Source organism: Panthera uncia (assembly GCF_023721935.1).
Source record: "Panthera uncia isolate 11264 chromosome E2 unlocalized genomic scaffold, Puncia_PCG_1.0 HiC_scaffold_20, whole genome shotgun sequence".
Classification (NCBI taxonomy): domain Eukaryota; kingdom Metazoa; phylum Chordata; class Mammalia; order Carnivora; family Felidae; genus Panthera; species Panthera uncia.
This window is the reverse complement of record NW_026057589.1, coordinates 8,018,847-8,035,746: the sequence shown is the minus strand read 5'-3', so window position 1 is coordinate 8,035,746 and position 16,900 is coordinate 8,018,847. Positions and strand designations below refer to the sequence as shown.

Genomic DNA, 16,900 nt, shown 5'->3' with positions numbered 1-16,900 from the left:
GAGAGAGAGAGCATGAGCAGGGGAAGGGCAGAGAGAGAGGACAGAGGATCTGAAGTGGGCTCTGCTCTGACAGCACCAAGCCTGACGTGGGGCTCTAACTCATGAATTGTGAGATCATGACCTGAGCTGAAGTCAGACACTCAAATGACTGAGCCACCCAGGTGCCCCAAACTTACTTCTTATTGTAGGAAGCTATCCAAAATGTTTAAAAGTCACTGTAGTCAAGAAGAGTCACCACTGGTCAGTTTTGTGATAATGGCTGACACATTCAGATGGCCAGTTAGAGAGCCCCAACACAAGGGATGCAAAGCCTCTTCCTTTGGCCTCTAAGGATTTATTTTTAGCCTTTGTTTGCTCAACCTCAAGCAAAAGCACCTAACCTTTTAGACTCTAGAAGAATGCTTATTTTATCTTAGCAGAGGAGAATCTGTATATAGTCTCTGTGAATAATAATCAATACCCTTGTCTTAGGTTGATAAAGGAGGTAAAATAAAGGAGGAGGGAATCTGTGCAAAATGCAGCCTTAATTAAGAAGTCAAAACAAAACATAAAAGCCAGAAATTCTTCGTGTTTACAGGCAAAACTTTCCTAAGCTTATTACTAAACTTGAGATCATTCACCAAGTTTTCAAAGGGGATTTAAGGATTACAGTATATGTGAAATATTTTATTTATTTTTTAAAATGTTTATTTTTGAGAGAGAGAGAGAGAGAGAGAGAGAGAGAGCGCGCACACGCAGGGAAGAGGCAGAAAGGGAGTTGGAGGATCCGAAGCAGCTCTGTGCTGGCAGCAGAGAGTGATGCAGGGCTCAAACTTACCAACTGTGAGATCATGACCTGAGCCAAAGTCCACCCAAGCGCCCCATGTGAAGTATTTTAGAGACTGAATATGTATAGTCAAAAGTCTCCTTTCTGTGGATGCCCAATCTCCACAACTGAATCCTCCAAAACAGACATGAAGGTATAGACCATTTGATTCAAGGTACAGTAGCACATAAATAAGAAGAAAGAAGCCCAGGAACAAAGCTAAGAGGCCAACAGATCCTAGTGACTTCTATGAGTTGGTTTATGCAATGGTAGTTTCATACTGTGCTTATGGAAAGCTGTCCTTAAGACAGCTTTCTATTTCTTGAAACATTGTTGACAGATTCAAAAAATATCTGATTCGTTTTTTCCTATCACAAAAACTTTGACAAAACTCTTGAAGAAGAATTAGCATCAATCCTCTCTTAAACTCTTCCAAAAGATTAAAGAAGAGGGAATACTTCCTACTCATTCCAAGGTCAACATTACTGATGCCAAAGCTAGACAAAGACACTACAAGAAAAGAAAACTACACAATACACCCTATGAATACAGATGCAAAACTCCTCAACAAATACTAACAAACCGAATTCAGTAGTATATTAAAAGTACTATAGCAAAAATGAACTATTGGGACCTTATCAAAATAAAAAGCTTCTGCACAGCAAAGGAAACAATCAGCAAAACTAAAAGGCAACCGACAGAATGGGAGAAGATACGTGCAAACGACCTATCAGATAAAGGGTTAGTATCCAAAATCTATAAAGAACTTATCAAATTCAACGCCCACAAAACAAATAATCCAGTGAAGAAATGGGCGAAAGACATGAATAGACACTTTTCCAAAAAAAAATCCAGATGGCCAACCAACACATGAAAAAATGCTCAACATCACTCATCATCAGGGAAATACAAATCGAAACCACAATGAAATACCACCTCACACCTGTCAGAAAAGCTAACATTAACAACTCAGTCAACAACAGATGTTGGCGAGGATGCGGAGAAAGAGGATCTCTTGCATTCCTGGTGGAAATACAAGCTGGTATAGCCACTCTGGAAAACAGTATGGAGGTTCCTCAAAAAATTAAAAATAGAACTACCCCACGACCCAGCAACCGCACTACTAAGTATTTATCCAAGGGATACAGGTATGCTGTTTCCAAGGGACACATGCACCCCAATGTTAATAGCAGCACTATCAACAATAGCCAAAGTACGGAAGGAGCCCAAATGTCCCATGGATGGATGAATGGATAAAGAAGATGTGGTATATATACAATGGAGTATTACTCAGCTATCAAAAAGAATGAAATCTTGCCGTTTGCAACTACGTGGATGGAACTAGAGGGTCTTATGCTAAGCAAAATTAGTCAGTCAGAGAAAGACAAATATCCTACCACTTCATTCATATGAGGACTTTAAGACACAGAACAGATGAACATAAGGGAAGGGAAGCAAAAATAATATAAAAACAGGGAGGGGACAAAACAGAAGAGACTCTTAAATATGGAGAACAAACAGAGGGTTACTAGAGGAGTTGTGGGAGGGGGGATGGGCAAGGGGCATTAAGGAATCTACTCCTGAAATCATTGCTAAACTATATACTAACTAATTTGGATATAAATTAAAAAAATAAAATTAAAAAAAAAAAGTACTATACATCAAGGCCAAGTGAGATTTATTCCCAGAATGCAAAGATGGTTCAGGATATGCAAGGCAACAAATGTAATTTACTACATATTATTAGAATGAAGGATAAAACATTACAGATGATCTCAATTGACACAGAAGAAGCATCTGACAAAATTCAATTCACTTTCAAGATAAAAAAACACCCAATAAACTAGGACTAGAAGGGAATTTCCTCCACATGATAAAAAGGCCATACATGACACATCATACTCAGTAGTGAAAGACTGAAAGTTTTTTCCCTGAGATTAAGAACATGATAAGGATGTCCACTTTTGCCACTTCAATTCAAAACAATACTAGAATTTCCAGCTAGAGCAATTAGGCTAAAGAAATTTTTTAAAGGCATACAAATTGGAAAGGAAGAGGTAAAATTATCTCTGTTCACAAATGACGTGATCTTACACATAGAAAGCTTGAAAGAATCAACATGTAACAAATATTAGCATTAATAAACTAAGTCAGTAGTTATAGGATATAAAATCAACAGACAATATTGAGTTGTATTCTATACACTTTCAATGAACAACCAAGAAGGAAATTTAAAAATCAATTCCATTTACAATAACATCAAAAAGAATAAAATATTTAGGAATTAGACAAGAAGGAATAGGATTTGTACACTGAAAACTAAACATTTCAAAACTTACTACAAAGGTACAGTAATCAAAACAACATGATACTGGCATAAGGACATATGTACACACCAAAGGAACAGAGAGGCCAGAAACAAATCCTCACAATATATGCTCAATTCATTTTCAAACATTCAACGGGGAAAAGGCAGTCTTTTTAAAACACAATACATGTTTCCACTGGATATCCACATGTAAAAGAATGGAAGCTGGACTCCTATTTCACTCCATATACAAAGTTAACTCAAAATAGATCAGAGACTTAAGAGCTAATATTATAAAACTCTTAGGGCATCTGGGTGGCTCAGCTGGTTGAGGGTCTGACTTGATCTCAGCTCAAGTCATGATCTCATGGTTCATGAGATTGAGCCCCACCTTGGCTTCTCCACTGACAGTGTGGAGCATGCTTGAAATTCTCTCTCCTCTCTCTCTCTCTCTCTCTCTCTCTGCCCCTCCCCTGCTCACATGCTGTCTCTCAAACATTAAAAAATTTTTTAAACATTGCATCCAGATCATTAAAATAATAAATAATAAAAAATAATAAAATAAATAATAATAATAAATTTAAAAATAATAATAAAATATATAATAAAATAATAAAAACAATAATAAATAATTATAATTATTAAAATAATAATTTTTTAAAAATAATAATAAAATTATAAAACTCTTAGAAGAAGAAAACACGGGATAAATAAATCTTCATGACCCTGGAGATTTAAATAGAACTCTAAAAGCACTGGCAATAAAAGAAAACATGGATTACAAGGACTTGATCAAAATTAAAAACCTCAAAGGACACTATCATGAGTGCAGAGTGGGGCACTTAGTTGGCTTAGTCAGTAGAGCACAGTGCGGCTCTTGATCTCTGGGTTGTGAGTTCAAGCCCCAAACTAGGTGTAGAGATTAAAAATTAAAAAAAAAAAAAATCTTAAAAAAAATAAAAAGAGAGTGAAGAGAGAGCACAAAGAGTGGGAGAAAATTTTTGTAAATAATACGTCAAGTAAGAGATGAGTATCCAAAATGTATCAAGAACTCCTACAACTCAACAACAAAAAAGCAATGAGAAAATGAGATTTGACTGTTTTCCCAGAGAAGAAATAGAAATGATTAAACAAGAAAAGACCATGAGAAGAAAAAAAAGAAAAAAGAAAGAAAGAAAGAAAAGCTTATGAAAAGGTGCCTAGCATCATTAGTTACTAGGGAAATGCAAATCAAAATCAGAAAGAGATACCACTTAATATCCATTCAGTATGGCTATTATTATTTTAAAATGGAAATTAATAAGTGCTGGCAAGGATGTAGAGCAATTCGAACCCTCAATACACTGTAAATGTAAAATGGTGCAACCACTGTGGGAAAAACACCAATTCCTCAAAAAGTTGAACAAAGAATTTCCATATAACCCAACAATTCCACTCCAGTACCCAAAAGAATTGAAAAGAGAGATTCAAAGAGATACTTGCACACCAATGTTCACAGCAGAGTTATTCACAACAGTCAAAAGGTAGAGACGAATGTCTTTCAACAGATGAGTGGATAAACAGTATGTGATTACACATAAAATGTTAATATTATTTATTCATAAAAAGGAAAGAAATTCTGATATATGCTTACAACATGGCTGAACTGTGGATACATTATGCCAAGTGAAATAAGCCAAACATTAAAAGGACAAAAGTTGTATGATTCCACTATTTACATGAGATACCTTGAGCAGGTAAAGTCATAGAAACAGAAAGTAGAAGTTACCATAGGCTGGAGGTGGGGAGAATGAGAGGTGGGGAGAACTGCTTAATGGGTACAGAATTGTTGTTTAGAGTGAGGCAAAAGTTCTCAAGATAGTGGTGACAGTTACATCATACTGTGAACGTACTTAATGCTACCGACCTGTACACTTAAAATGCTAAATTTTTGGTTATGTACATTTTACCACATTAAAAAAAATTTCAAACACAAATCTTGGGTTTTCTCATAGGAAAACACTATATGAAAAGACTGAATTAGGTTTTCACAGCTCTAACCATTAACTCAAAGCAAGACCTGACAGATGTAACTTCCTCTTACCATTTTAAAATCTGGAATACAGAATTTGTTCCTTTTTATCTCAAAGTTTTAACAGGTTAACTATTTACAAATCCTGGGGTGCCTGGGTTAAGCATCTGACTTCAGCTCAGGTTATGATCTCACAGTTCGTGAGTTCAAGTCGCATATCGGGTTCTCTGATGTGAGTGGACAGCCTGCATCGGATCCTCTGTCTTCCTTGCTCTCTGCTTCTCCCCTGCTCACGTGCACTCTCTCTCTCAAAAATAAATAAACATTAAATAAATAAATATTTACAAATCCTGAAATATGTTTGTGGAAAGATGAGCAAAATTTCCTACTTGTCCAAGCTGCCTCTCCACTTGACTAAGCTGCTTTCTTTACCCACCTAATCAATATATAGACATTTCTGGTTTATACAAACAAGGCCATGGCCTGGTGGGCATGTAAAAATAAAGGCTTTGGAACGCTAGTTTCATCCTTTACAGTAATGGTGACCCAAAGGAAGTCATTTAATCTCTGTGAATCTGTTTACTTATTTACTCAAAGAAGGTAGAATCTCCTGAAAGGTATGTGCAGTCACTCTACAACATTATAAAGAAACACAATTATAATATATTTAGATTGATAAAAGCAAGACAAGTAACTTATCACTTAGTGACCTCATCTAGTGTCATGGCTTCAAATACCATCTGCATGCCCTCAACTCTCAAATTTGTATCTTTAGTCTAAAACTCACTTCCAAACTCTAGACTCATTCATCCAACTGACTACTTGATTTCTCTACTTGAATGTTCAACAAGTATCTTAAACGCAACACAACCAAAACTGAACACCTGATCTTTCTCCAAAGCTTGCTTCATCTATAGCCTTCCCCATACCAGGTGATGGCAACTCCATCTTTCCAGTTTCTCAGAAACAAAACAAAACAAAACAACCCTTGGTATCATCTTTAACTTTTTCTCTCATACTTTATATGGAATCTGTCAGGAAATGCTATTGGCTTTGTCTTTAAAATACATCCAAAATCAGACCATTTGAAGGCCCCTTATTTCACCACCAGTCTAAAACATCATTTCTGGCCTAGATTACTACAATAGCATTTTACCTGGCCTTCTTGTTGCTGCCCTTGCTTCCCTACGGTCTTTTTTCTAACCAGGATCAATTTCTTAGACATTCCACCAAAATAAATTCCTGATCAATTAAAGATTTACAACATCATAGAAGCTATGGGAGACAAAACAAATGATTGATAAGTTATATAAATGCAAAAAAAATTCTTTATGTAAAGAACTCATGTTACCTTGGGGAAAAACTTTTGTCAACTCCTAGCTCAATGAGGTAAGGAACCTAAGACATAAAGAGCTTCTATATTCTATAAGTGAGTAAGAAAGGATTAATAATCAAATAGAAAAGTAAATAAATACTATCAGAGATCACAGATTTGTGACAAAGATTTTCTCTTAAGCACATGAGAAGGTACACAAATCTTACTCCTAAATGAAGTGTAAACTAAAATTATACTGAGAAGCAGGTACCAGGGTGGCTTAGTGGGGTAACATCCGACTCTCGATTTTGGCTCAGGCCACTATCTCACAGTTGGTGAGATTGAGCCCCACATCAGGCTCTGCACAGAGCCTGCTTAGGAGTCTAACTCTCCCTCGCTCTCTGCCCCTCCCCCACTTGTGCACACTTGTGTGCGCGCTCTCTCTTACTCAAAATAAACTAAAAAAAAATTGTATCAAGAAACTATTTTCCAGTTATCCCACTGGCAAATAAGATGTCTGACAGCAGAATGTGCTGGTGAAGATACTCTCTTACAATGGCAGTGGCAATGTAAAAAAAATTTTTTTAAGTGACGTGCCACATTTTTTTAAAGTTTTATTTATTTGAGAGAGACAAAGACAGTGCAAGTAGGGAAGGAGCAGAAAGAGAGAGGGAAAGAGAATCCCAAGCAGGCTCCATGCTGCCAGTACAGAGCCTGACTCAGGGCTTGAACTCACGAAACTGTGAGATCATGACCTGAGCCAAAACCAAGAGTTGGACGCTTAACCAACTGAGCCACCTAGGTGCCCTATAAATTGGTAAAATTTTTATGAAAGACAACCTGGCAATCTTTCTCAAAACACTTCTAGGAATTTATCATATATACAAACATACACAGATGTCTATAAAAAGGTAGGAAATGAAATCTGTAAAAAGTTATTTATTATACTTATTAAATAGATAAAAGTACAGTTCTGAAAAATGTCCAAGAGTCAACATATAGGAAAAGCAAAATGCTGAACAATACACATACTATACTAGTAAAAATAAGGAAAAAATGTACACAATTGCTTACGAATGCATAAAATACCCCTTTGGTGACAGCCAAGCAATTGGTAACCCAACTGTCCATACAGAGGACAATTAGGTACCTAGGAGAGAGAATTTTCACTATGTACTTTGTTGTACCTTTAGCATTTTTTTTTTTTTTTTGAGAGAGAGAGAGAGAGAGAGAGAGAGAGAAGCAGGGCTCACGGGCTTGTGTTCACATGATGTGGGACTTGAGCTCACCCAAAGCGGGGCTCATGCTCACCCAATGTGGGATTCGAACTCATGAACTCTGACATCATGACCAGAGCCAAAGTCAGATGCTTAACGACTGAGCCACCCAGGCACCCTAAAACTCCCATTCTACATAAAACCATCTACAGATGCTTTTAAATACACAATATGATTATAAGGGACTTAATTTATTACGATTCTTATAGATGTAAAGCTAGATTGCCTGTACCCAACACTCTCAACCCTATCCTATCTTCCACCAGAACTTAAAGAGTTTCATACTTTTCTTCCTGACCAGATAGACAGGCTAACGGTAGGTAATGTAAAAAAAACCAAAAAACACAAAAAAAAACCTTTTTAAAATCAGATATCTTCAGAGAAAAGCTGTTTGAGTACATTTAATCTATGTTTTATCAAAAGCTAAGATCCATGGCAAGAGGTTAACCCTGTCACACAAAGCCACAGAACTATCAATTCCCACCAAACCATAAAAAGCTGAACTGGTCAGCCTAAAATTATTTCTTTCACTTAAAATATTTTTCTCTTTGTGAATGATCCATCTCCAAAGGAACTCAAAAACAAGATATAAATTTTAAAACATAATACATTTTTAGACACTGGTTTTGTATCTTACACATGGAAGACACAAGGAAGTTACAATTTTTTGTTTTTGAATGTTTATTTTTGAGAGAAAGAGAGAGCGCATGTGCACAGGAGTGCAAGTGGGGGAGGGGCAGAGAGAGGGGGACAGAGGATCTGAAGCAGACTCTGTGCTGACAGCAGCAAACCCCATGTGGGGCTTGAATTCACAAACCACAAGATCATGATTTGACCCAAAGTCAGACACTCAACTGATCAACTGACTGAGTCACTCTGTGCCCCAAGAGTTACTATTTATTGTGTTTATAAAGGTGAGATTATAATCAATCATAGCTATTTCAGAAACCACTGAACATTTCAGACAATCTAAATTTCAGGCAGACTTGGATTCAAATGCCAGTCCCAGTGTTTGTGGCCATATAACACTGGGAAAATAGTTAAGCTTTCTGAGCCACATCTCTAAAAATAAAGCTAATAATTCCCTTTTCATAAATTGTTGGGAAGAACTAATGAGCTACTACTATACTACCAAAGAGCTCAAAAAATGATTATCAAGAAATAGTAACCATAATTCATTTTTTAGAGTGTATTTATTTTTGAAAAAGAACAAAAGCCCAAGTGGGGGAGGGACACAGAGAGAGGAGGACAGAGGATCTAATGCAGGCTCTGTGCTGACAGCAGAGAGCCCGATGCAGGGCTTGAACTCACGAACCAAGAAATCATGCCCTGAGCCAAAGTCAGATACTTAACTGACTGAGCCACCCAGATGTCCCTCATTAATTATTTTTAAATATAGTTTTTTTTTTTTTTAATGTTTATTCTTGAGACAGAGACAGAGTGTGAACAGGGGAGGGGCAAAGAGAGAGGGAGACACAGAATCTGAAACAGGCTCCAGGCTCTGAGCTGTCAGCACAGAGCCTGATGCGGGGCTCGAACCCATGAACTGTGAGATCATGACCTGAGCCGAAGTCAGATGCTTAACCGACTGAGCCACCCAGGCACCCCTAAATATAGTTCTTTTTTTTTTTTAAATTTTTTTTTTCAACGTTTTTTATTTTTATTTTTGGGACAGAGAGAGACAGAGCATGAACGGGGGAGGAGCAGAGAGAGAGGGAGACACAGAATCGGAAACAGGCTCCAGGCTCCGAGCCATCAGCCCAGAGCCTGACGCGGGGCTCGAACTCACGGACCGCGAGATCGTGACCTGGCTGAAGTCGGACGCTTAACCCACTGCGCCACCCAGGCGCCCCTAAATATAGTTCTTAAAGTTAACTCCTTTTGAAGGCTTTTTCATTTTTTATTTGAGAGAGAGAGAGAGAGAGAGAGAGAGAGAGAGAGAGAGAGAGAGTGTGTGTGAGCAGGGGAGAGGGGCAGAGGGAGGGGGATTGAGGGAGGGAGAGAGGGAGAGAGTGAGTCTTAAGCAGGCTCCACACTCAACACAGAGCCCCACTTGGGGCTAGATTCCATGACCCTGGGATAATGATATGAGCTGAAATCAAGAGTCAGGTGCTCAACTGACTGAGCCACCCAGGCAGGCACCCTTTTGAAGTCTTTTGATATGCTGTGATATATGCCAGTTATTTAGTGGTAGCCTATCTTGGGTTTTTCCTAGTTTATATACAAATTTGTGTCAAGTTGATTCAAAGAAAAATTTTTGTTCGAATGGAGTACAGTTAATTTGTGTCTATGGAGATTACAGACACACTTGACATAAGAAATAAACGATCTTTTCTGGGGCACCTGGGTGGCTCAGTCGGTTGAGCGTCCAACTTAGGCTAAGGTCATGATCTCACGGTTTGTGGGTTCGAGCCCTGCGTCGGGCTCTGTGCTGACAGCTCGGAGCCTGGAACCTGCTTTGGATTCTGTGTCTCCTTCTCTCTCTGCCCCTCTTCCACTTATGCTCTGTCTCTGTCTCTCAAAAAAAAATAAATGTGAAAAAGAAATAAAAAATAAATAAATAAAAGATCTCAAATGCTTGCAGTTGCTTCATTGGTTCTGAAATTAAACTTTCTTATCATATGTCTAAGAGTTGCTATGTCTAAGGTCTTGAATCCCCATCATGGTCTGTTCTGTATGAGCCACTATCCAAAGCCTACCTGGGCATTATTTATGGAACTTTCCTACCTCTGGAATTATTCATCATAAATATGTTTGATGTTCAGGAGTACATGCATGCTTCCTAGACAAGGACTCATGAGTTATCCAGAGTCCCAGTTAAAGGAGAAGGTTCAGGGGCACCTGGGTGGCTCAGTCAGTTAAGCGTCCTACTTCGGCTCAGGTCATGATCTCGCAGTCTGTGAGTTCAAGCCCCGCATCGGGCTCTGTGCTGACAGCTCGGAGCCTGGAGCCTGCCATGGATTCTGTGTCTCCCTCTCTCTCTGACCCTCCCCCGTTCATGCTCTGTCTCAAAAACAAATTAACGTTAAAAAAAAAAGAATTAAAGGAGAAAGTTCAGTACATTCTACCTCCCTTTTACCTCAGTGCCCCAAAGTGATTAAATACCTCATTTGTGGCCCATTCTCACCATCAGCTATGTATGGCTTTATTTCATTTTACTTGAATACAATAAACAGCAGTGAAATTAATATCCAACAGGTAGAAAAGAACACTGACAATATTTACCTCTGCTCCTCATACCAGCCTCTTGCTTTCCCCATCCTTAATCTTGTGTTCATCATTCCCTTGCTACTCAAAAGTAGGCACTTCTGCTTATCACTTATATACTGAACTGCAGTATCTGAGGTCACGTCTGGAGTTCCTGTTTACAGTCAAGTTTGTAATTGCCCTACATTTAGGATCAGCAAGTTATTGCACAGAGCCTGCAAGTGTCAGTGTCAGTTTTCACCACAGCAGTAGGTCAGGCTATATTTAACATGGAGCCTCTTCTCTGCTGAAAAGCTGCAGCTGCAGCTCTCTTAGTTTGTGAACAAAGGAGGATGGGTGGGAATTCAGGGACTCTAATGGAAAGCTGTAACAGGATTCAGATCAATCAGAAATTAAATGGGCCTGTATTTAAAGGTGAAAGACAGTCTAGTTTAACAATACTATAATCTTAATTAAAATGCTTAAAACACACCTGTGACAATTTCTATATTTCTGTACTGTTTTAATATGTATCATTTGGTCCAAAGACTGGGACATACACCCTATAATGCACAAGGAATTTTTAGGAAAAATAACAACTCCAGACATACAAACTGTAATATGTGAGTAGAAACTCACTGATAATTTTATAGATGTAGAGAGCACACTTTTTTTAAAATAGGAAATGTATTTTTTTTAATGTTTATTTTTGAGAGAGTGGGAGTGGGGGAAGGGTGGAGCGAGAACTCATGAACCATGAGAACATGACCTGAGCCAAAGTTGGATGCTCAACCGACTGAGCCACCCCGGCACACCAAGAGCAGAGTTTTCAAGCCGGGGCAATGGTACATTTAGGTAGCAAAGAAAAAAGAAATAGCAAGAGTTTTGAACAATGTTCGAATTCGTTGAGTAAGTACATGTTACAAACTTCCAAGAGGACTTCTTGAAAGAAAACATCACTTAGTAAAAATCAGTATTCTGTTGTTATTCCCCCGAAGATATGCTTTGAGGAGAGAGCCACTCTATGCTGAAATGGACTCTTCTAAGTATGGAATATGAGGGGCCAAAATCACTTCCATGAAACTGAAAGAGGATAATTGTAAAGTTTAGTCTTGGGTTCCAAAACCAACATATGCAAAAACCCAAGGGGTAGGGAGTGGGGAGAGAAAGGATGTGATTTAGCATTACTTATGACTCACTAAATCAACAGTAAGATGGAGCTAAGAAAATCCCCTGACCTCAGGCCATATTGATACAATAAAGACTTCTGAACAAGGAAGGTGATAGTCCCAATACACTCTGAGCTGGCTACAGTATGCTCCCCTACTTCATAACAAAAAGGAATTAAAACACCAGGGTTAAGCAGAGGGTGGTGATGGTGCGGGAAAGGTGAAGTTGCTGGAGTGTTTTTAAGATGGGGAAAGAGATCAGATTTCACAAATGTGAAGGGCTATTACAAGAAGGATTAGGTTTGTTTTGCATGATTCCAGAGGCATCAGAGCCCACATAAAATAAGGGTAGCCAGAACTCAAAAGGCCCAGAGATGATCCAAAGAAGGTAAAAAGGAAGAGACGAACAGGAATACAGTATCACTAAAGATACCAGAGTATGAACCCTGGTGTCAAAGAGGAGGAGAGAGAACCGTAGTGTCAGAGAGTCTTTTAAAATTCTTTTATAGTGAGAATTTAAAACTACCCTGGTCCCTCTCACAAACAGAAACTCTATGGAGAAAATGGCTGTTTCTTTCACATATTTGGCTTGCTCTACAGCAGCAGTCTCAATTCACAGACGGATAACAAACATGAAAAACACCTAAAATACTGAAGCAGGAACCAGGAGACTTGGGTTTTAGTCATGTCTTTTTTTTTTTTTTTAAAGAGAGTGAGAGTGTGAGAGTGGGGACAAGGGACAGAGGGGGAGAGAGACAGTCGTAAGCAGGGTCCACATTCAGCACAAAGCCCAATGAGGCACTCAAACCCACAACCCTGGGATCATGACCCGAGCTGAAATTGAGTCAGATGCTCAACCCAGAGTCACCCAGGTGCCCCGGGCTTTAGTCTTTATATGCTATTAACTGTGTGTTACCCTGAACGAAAACCCTAGGCTCTGTAAAACTCAGATTCTTCATCTATAAAATGAGAGAGCTGTATGAGAGGTATTTCTAGCTCTGTAAGTCTTCAATTTCTGAGCTTAGGGGCACTAATATCTTCTCTATTAAATGTCACTAAATTTATAATAAAAAACTAAGGTGTGAATGTCCACATTTCTAAAAGTCACAAGTAATGACTGAATGATTCTTGACTCCATCTTATTAAAAACTGCAAAATAGGGGTGCCTGGGTGGCTCACTCAGTTAAGCATCCAATTCTTGATTTCAGCTCAGGTCATGATCTCCCGGCTGGTGGGATCAAGCTCTGTGTCGGGCTCTGTACGGACAGCATGGAGCCTGCTTAGGATTCTCTCTCTCCCTCTTTCTCTCTCAAAATAAACATTAAAAAAATCGTAAAATAAAAAGGATATTTTATCTTTAATCTTTTAAAATCTCTAATGGGATTTTTTTTTAATGAGGGTTAAATAAATATAAAACAGAAATATGCTTAACACAAGTTATTAGGATTAGGGGCACCTGGGTAGCTCAGTGGGTTAACTACCCAACTCTTGTTGATTTCGGCTCAGGTCATGATCTCACAGTTCCTGAGTTCGAGCCCCGCATCAGGCTCTGTGCTGACAGTGCAGAACCTGTTTGAGATTCTCTTTCTCTCTCTCAAAAATAAGCAAACACTTTTTAAAAAGTTCTTAGGATTAGTATATTTAACTAGTATATTTAAGTATATTTAAACTAGTATATTTAAGTTTATTTAACTAGTATAATACAAATTAAAAAAAATTATTTGTGTCCTCTAGTTGTAGAGTAGAAATTAATATTTAACACAATATAGAAAAGTTAATATAAAATCTGAGCTTAGGCTAACTGCTAAGTTCACTTTAAGTGCTTCTAATCCTTTTTGGGATGTTTCATGGCTTCCTTTTAAAGGTAGCCAGAAAGGGGACATTAAAATGCTAGGAGTGCCAGGCCTATGAGATATGTTGTTGTTTTTCAATGACTTTACACTAAAACTTTGCAGAACTGTAGGGTTTTTTTTAAACATTTAAAAAATATATTTTTATTTATTTTTGAGAGAGAGAGAGAGAGAGACAGACGGAGTATGAGTGGGGGAGGAGCAAAGAGAGAGGGAGACACAGAATCCGAAGAAGGTTCCAGGCTCTGAGCTGTCAACACAGAGCCCGACGCGGGGCTTGAATTCATGAACCGTGAGATCATGACCTGAGCCAAAGTTGGACACTCGACTGGCTGAGCCACCCAGGTACCCTTGTAGGATTTTTTAAGTACCTAGAATTTTACCTTCAAAGGCAAATCAAAATAACATTATCAATGAGTTAGTTGGCAAATCTCTTACATCTAACAATTCAAGGTGCCCAGGACTGCATTTTCGTCCCTGCCCCCTTTAATTATTGCTAGCACCACTGAGGTTCTGTCAAGTCTCATGATAGGTGGCAAAGAATTCAATAGCCAGTCTTCATCCTCTGTAGGGCTACAATTTGGGAACTTTACTTGATTGTGTGGCTTATACAATGAATGGAGCAAAAATGAAGGTTTTTTTTATACGTGCCCTCATAGGCCTCATCAGCAACACATTTTCACATATTCAAAAGGTGAAATAAAATTTTAACAAAACCTTTCTAGAAGGTTCCAATTTGTTGCCCCCAAAATATCACTCTATCTGTGATAGAGCAAGTTCCACCACCTTTGTCCTTTTTTGGTTCATTCGGAAAGAAAATGAGCTAGAATACACTTTGAGATGTGTTCAATGAATCTCGTGCCTTCAGTTCCATCACAAATGGGTGGTAGGTTATCATTCAAGGTCTCAACCCTTGTTTCAGGGATTAAAATTCTAAACATACACCCTAAAAGCATGATGAATAGTCTAAAACTGCTGCAAGAATGAATAGGTAACATTTTTAAAAGCCTATGTTCAATTGAAAATCTTTTACTTATTTCAAACCTGTTTTGCATCAAAGTAGAAGCCTCCTCTCTACCTGGTGCTCTAAAGTATGACACTTATGCCAGCTGTGCAGAAAAAGCACAGCAAGACACTTATACAAGAGCCATCAAGTACTCCCAATACAAACGTGACAGATCAGGTACAGTTGTGAATATGTGTTCATGTAGTGAAGTTCTGCACACATGTTCCTCTAGGAATTAAAAAAAGCTTGAGGGACCTTCTTTAGTAGAGTTCTAACCACCATGGCCTGCTGTTGCTGGAAGGCAGCTATAGTGCTGCAAGAAAAAGACCAGAATGAAAAGATCTGATTCCAGTCTTAGCTCCTACTTAACAGACGTGTGACCTTTAGAAAGCTCAATTCTTTAAATCATCACTATCTAGGTCAGAGACAGGATTAATAAGGATCAAATGAAATAATGAATAGGAAAATACTATTCAAATTGTGGATGATACTTGAGTTTACACATATACAGTTGACTCTTGAATAACATGGGTTTGAATCATAAGAGTCCACTTACATGTGGATTTTTCACAGCACAGAACTGTAAATGTATTTTCTCTTCCTTATGATTATTTTTTCTTTTTTAAATTTTTTAAATGTTTACTTATTTTTGAGAGAAAGACAGAGTGTGAGCCAGGGAGAGGCAGAGCGAGAGAGGGATACAGAATCCATAGCAGGGTCCAGGCTCTGAGCTGTCAGCACAGAGCCTGATATGGGGCTCGAACTCACGAACTGTGAGATCATGACCAGAGCCAAAGTCGGATGCCCAACGGACTGAGCCACCCAGGTGCCCCTCTTCCTTATGATTTTCTTAGTAACACTTTCTTTTCTCTAGCTTACTTTACCATAAGAACATAATATAAAATATATATAACATACCAATATGTGTTAACTGTTTATGTTATCAGTAAGGCTTTCAATCAACTTTCAATCAATAGTACACTATTACTAGTTAAGTTTTTGGGGAATTGACAGTTATATGTGGATATTTTGACTGAGTGAGGGTAGGTGCCCCTAACCCCCAAGTTGTTCAAGCGTCAACTGTATCTTATATTTACACACAAATTACCTGGCACATCCCCTTGTGGCTTTGAAAGCCATCTTTTACTATGCCATTTACCCAATGATAATCATGCTTTCCCAGACACAGCTGTTTCTGCTTATGTTGTCTGATTTGCCCTCTGATACTCATTTACTGAAAACATATACTCAATCCTCTAAGACTTGGCTCAAATGTCATCTCCTCAGGGAACCTTTGCTGAATCCTTCTTCCTTTTTTTTGAATAAGCTCTAGGCCTGATGTGGGGCTCAAACTCACAACCGCAAGATCAAGGGTCACATGCTCTACTGACTGAACCAGCCAATCGCCCCATTGCTGAATCTTTCTTAAGGAATCTGTCACATCTCTCAGATGATCTCCTAACATGCTTTTTTTAGATCTTGGTTATAAGTGTCCCAGACCCACTGTGCTATAAAGTCAGCTATGTACTGATCTGGTGGAAGCCCTGGGAGTGGGGATGCCACATTTTATTTACCTTCCTTTCCCCTTATGTTTGGAATCTGGGATGTAACACCAGCTTTGCAACTAAGCAGTAAACTCAGTTCCTCCACATGTGTAAAAGAGATGGCTAACAAAGAATTACTTTCCTATACAAAAAAGTACAGATTCAGAGAGAGAATTAAATTTCTATATCGATGTTTTTAGAATTGTTAGAATTTTCATGATGAACAACAGTTACAGGTAGCTTTCACTAAATTCCTATTTAGGCAAAACTTCACTACCACATAAATGATACAGTCAAGAATAAACTCTAAGTCATTACATGAAAATCCTATCTTGGGGAATTTTCAATTATTAAAATAATTAATATTCTAGAGTTTGTTCTCTAATTTAAAAAGAGGTCTGTATACCAACTTGCTACATTTATATAAAT

At 38.2% G+C, this 16,900-nt stretch overlaps 1 protein-coding gene across 1 annotated transcript in view; it reads right to left on the bottom strand.

Moving 5' to 3' along the window:
• The window catches only part of NFATC3 (nuclear factor of activated T cells 3), a 128,627-nt gene that overhangs the window by 4,354 nt on the left and 107,373 nt on the right, over positions 1 to 16,900 (bottom strand). The window lies entirely within an intron of this gene.